The following is a 4,888-nucleotide window of genomic DNA, read 5'->3' as shown; positions in this document are numbered from 1 at the left end:
TCGACTGTTGCCACAGTAACAACGCAAGTCAACGCTTTCAGCTCTAAATGGGGGCTCAAGTTTCCGTTCGGAACGCTGCTGAAGGTTCACGACCCGTTAACCCGTTCTATCCGGGTGGAAAATTCATTACCATTGACAGGGAATTTTCCAACCGGATGGTTTAATGTAAATGGTAAGCACCCCATGTTTCTGCATTAATACTACACCAATTCCACTGTTGGAGGCGTCCGTCCTTAAGAAATACGTTTTAGCTGGATCGGGGAGTCGTAGAATAGGCTCACTTGTTAGGTAAAACTTGATTGTTCGGTAGGCTTTCTCTTGGGCTTCACCCCACTCAACTTTATTAGATTGGCCTTTCCGTGTAAGATCAGGTAGAGGCGCTGTGATCGCTGCAAAGTTGGGGATGAAATCTCTGTAGTATCCTGCTAGGCCCATAAATGATCGCACCTGTTTCTTTGTGCTTGGCCTTGGGGCATCTTTAATTTTCTCCACATTATCCTGATGTAGACCAATCATTCCTTGCTCCAGTCGATGTCCTAGGAAATCCACACTATTTACACCGAATAGGCACTTAGTAGGTCTAATAGTGAACCCCGCGCGAAAATAGCTCTCTTAGGGCTCTAATATGTTCCTCCCACGTACGGGTGTGAACCAATATATCATCCCAGTAGAAATCAACATTGGCTAGATCTTCTAGCAACTTCTTCATGGCATGCTTCAGTGTTGCTGCCGAGTTGATCATTCCAAATGGCATCTTCAAGAACTCGTAAGACCCGTCAGATGTTACGAACGCCGTTTTCTGTATGTCCTCCTCTGGTATTGGTACTGCCAGTATCCCTTGCTAAGGTCGATTTTTGAGTAGAACTTGTCTCCGCTAAGCTTCTGAAACAAATTTTCAGCAGTTGGCATAGGCTCAGGGTCAAATACGGTTAGTTTATTTAATTTCCAATAATCAACACACACGCGATTTGTGTTGTCTTTTTTCTTCACTACAACCACAGGTGACGCATACGGAGAACTGGACTCTCTACTAACTCCCACTTAGATCATGTCGGCAATATCTCTTCTCAGCGATTCTCTGATGCTGTAAGGTACTGGGTAAGGTCTTGATCTAACCAGGTCGTCCGAAATGAGTTTAATATGATGTGTGAAAGAGATCTGTAGCACCTGGTGCTTCAGTAAACAAACTCGCGAACTGCTTAGCCAGATCCATAAATTCATTGCGTTGCTCGTTCGTCAGATTTGGTCCGGTTTCAACATCCTTGATCGATTCCTTGGCTACATATCCACCAAGCTCTAAAAAATCAACGTTTTGTCCCTCTGCCTCATCAGCTTTAGCTGCATAGTCGACAGCATTGTCTATACACGTAGCGCCTACTCCACCTGCTACTGCTCCTTCGGCTGTATTCTCCTCTCGCTCAAAGTACTTTTTAAGTAGATTAGCGTGGTAAACTTTCTCCTTGCCTTTTACTTTCACTTTGTAGTCATTGAGACCTACCAGAGAACTAACTTCAAAGGGACCCTTCCACTGCATAACTAGCTTATTATCGTCGGTAGGTAGCAGTATAAGCACTTTCTCTCCTGACTGGAACTTCCTAACACATTTGTGGGGCCGATTTTGTCAGAAAGTTTTCAATGACGACAGACAATTTAAAGGACTTGAGATTAACTTTCGAATGACTTGTCAATCAAGTTGGAAATAATTCCTAAAACATTTACTTAAGTACTCATGATTTACAACGGCCAGCATTACGCAATTAAAAATGGAAAACTATTTCTTAACGATGCAACTTGTTTTGCCTGGTATAAACTTTTCTCAACAGCAACGGCTATTCAGTTTTCTTCTCACTTTAAAACAACCCATTTCTAGTTTCATAGGGAACTCGATAGCCAAGGAATAAAACTTGACAACTATTACACCTTCGAACATCCGCTTTGTTAATTTTCCTTAACATGAAAAGGTAGCGAACTTATGATGTATTTTATTCAAAAGGAATTCAGTCAACTGTGGCCTAGTGACAGGGTTCTCTGATAAAGCCAGATTTTTCAATAACAGTCGTTTTGCACCCAGGTTTAAATCGGTCTTCTTGCAAATAAATTCCATCAATTTTGCTAATGAATAAACATCGCTAGCAGTCGACACAGTTGCTTCACCACAAACGATTTTGGGAGCAATGTGTGGGTACATTTCCCGATAGATCTTCTGCTCTGATTTGGAAAGGGTTTTCTTCTTGAGCTTCGGCGAGTTGATCTTCGTACTTTTACCAAAATCAATGATGACTGGTTTTACTTTAGTTTGGACGCCAAACAAAAATGGTAAGCCTTGATGGTCTCCTAACTTGGCAATTACTTTTGCCTCATGCAAGACCTCGCCTTGACGTCTTGTCGCCTGCTGTGGCTTCGAAATTGTTTCACAACCACAGTCCAATCTCTGTATTGGGCAAGTTGGCAGACTCCAAAAGTTCCCGAACCGATTGTCTTCCCCAAAGGTTTTAGGAGTTTCTGATCAATTTCCCCGTAAAAAGCTTTCACTTTCCGCCACCTGGGTTCTCTTGACTGGTTTTGTGCTTTGTGGTTCTTCAAATTTCTTGTTGTGGTCTACCGTTGTCGCTGAACAATTTCCAACCAATTGTGACGCTTTCGAAACCTGGAATCGGTTACACTATTCTTCAGCCTTTTTCTTCTCAACAGCGTTGTCTTCTACAATTCGGGGTTTTTTTGCTGATACTTCCACTTCCATTTCGTCAATCTTCTCCACTGCAGTTACGGTACAGTTTTTTGAAGCTTGCGGCTCAAAATCCTAGTTTCTGCCAAGTTGCACTTCAGCTTTTTCCTTGTTCTTTCTCTCGCACTCTCCTCTCTTCCTCCCCGCCCTTCGTCGTTTTTGTTTTTTTCTAAGATCTTTAAAGTAAAGCCGTCTGTTTCTCTCTCTTTCATCTAAATCCATCGCGCACTATAGCTAGGTCCGTAATGAGACTACTTGCAAACCTACAAAGTGTAATTTGCGGCATTTCATGTTACGACAAAAAAGTAGGACTGTGATTGGATAATGGAGGTGTGATAATCTTTAAAGATCAAGCATAATAAACCTCGCAGGAACAGGACTACTATTCGGTTGCAAAATGGTTCCATACAAGACACACTGTGATAATTGTGATCAGAAATTCCCCACTTCGACTGCCTTGCTGAAGCACAGGACGACGAGGCATCCGTCAGCGAGGCGAGTGAAACAACTGCCATTTTACGATGAAGAAACTATAATGTCAGTGGCAAAACCAAATATAAGATCACCAAGTCAAACACTTTTTCAAACTTACAAGTTGTGGCTTTCTGGCATTGCTGAAAGCATGATCTCGTCTTTACATCCTAAAGTATCAGGCAAGTGAATGACCGTTCATGTAATCATAGCTATTGTTTGAAGTAAAATTAAAATGATTTTGGCGTAAACACAGACTCATGTAATCAAACACTTGAAATAGATTGAAAGTAGATTTTGTTCCGTTAATCGTCACCTAACACGCATACGTGGGGTTTAAGTGCATATGCAAACCTGGAGAGATTTTTTTGTTTTAATGGAACGGCATGAGGATGGTGTCTACTCGCAGCTTAGCGGCTCGCGAAAATCCCTCGACTTTGCCACTGGCACACGCACATTAATCCCGCCAGCTGTACAGGATAACTGTTGCGTGGACGATCCTCTGGGAAAAGGAAAGGCACGAATGAGACCAATAACACAAGACGTCAAAGGCAATATGCCTTCTGTGAGCAAACTCGTATGTTAATGAAACAAAATGTAAACAGTGAATTTCCCTAAATTAACTATGCTGTGGTGTAACGAATGTTCTCCATTTTACGTACAGGAAAATGGATGAAGGTTGAAAGATACGACTGTCCTGTAGACTTTCTCAGACTTATGTTAACCAAGTTGGTGAACGCCCCCACTGGAAACCACTGGTATGGAAAAGGGCTGCGTGACAAATTTCCTGGAAGTGCTTTGAGATGGAAGAGGTCAAAGCTGTTTTTCAGAGCAGTTTGACGCCTTTGGTTGTTAACAAGTCTTTCTATGGAGAGACAGAGCTGGCAGATGAGGGATCTCTCAGTGGAGCATCAGCCATCGCCCTTGCAAAGGCGAAAGCGAGAAAGAGCAATAGCAATAACAACAGTCAACAACCGACATGCCGGGCATGTTTGGTAGTGGGTGAGGGAGAGGGAAGGGCTACACGTGAGTTCGAGGTAATTTGGTGGCCGGATATGTACATTAATCAGCAGCGAGGAAAATTCACCCTTCGTTATTATGTGGGAAAAGTTATGTATACAAATTAATCAGACAACAGCAAGTAATAATTTCATGTACAGTCAGAAATAGGCAATGGACGTCTTTATTCAGACGCAAAATTTATTTTACAAGACATTCCAGATTTCAAGGTGCTTGGCGATATGGTCTGCTGTGTACATTTGCAAGCACCATTTAAGAAAAACAACAATTAATACAAATCTTTTCTACCGTTGACCATCTACCCATGTGTAATAAACATACATAATTAAACATACTGTATTGTGTGATTTGAGAAAGTAGAGAATGGGAAAAATATTATCCCAGGGAACTGAATAATTTAAACACAGGCAAATTAATGTCCCAGTGTATAATAATAATAATAATAATAATAATAATAATAATAATAATAATAACTTTATTAACGTTATAACTTGCAGTATTCACAGTTATTTTTCAACGTTACATTTGATAGGTCAAGGGCCCTGACTTGATTTTTAAATGCAATTAAAGAGTCAGCCATTTTAATTGATTTGTGAAGCTTCGACTAAATGTAAGGTCCCCTGTACCTTAAGCTATGTCTCCCATAAGTAATGGTGATGAAATGGTATATGA

At 41.2% G+C, this 4,888-nt stretch overlaps 1 pseudogene; it reads right to left on the bottom strand.

The window, feature by feature from the left end:
* Window positions 1-1,948: 1,948 nt before the first annotated feature.
* LOC138053421 (uncharacterized) lies at window positions 1,949-2,947 on the bottom strand (annotated as a pseudogene).
* Window positions 2,948-4,888: the final 1,941 nt, after the last annotated feature.

This window comes from Montipora capricornis, chromosome 6, assembly GCF_036669925.1.
Source record: "Montipora capricornis isolate CH-2021 chromosome 6, ASM3666992v2, whole genome shotgun sequence".
Taxonomy (NCBI): domain Eukaryota; kingdom Metazoa; phylum Cnidaria; class Anthozoa; order Scleractinia; family Acroporidae; genus Montipora; species Montipora capricornis.
The sequence above is the reverse complement of the archived record's forward strand: the minus strand, read 5'-3'. Positions and strand labels throughout refer to the sequence as shown.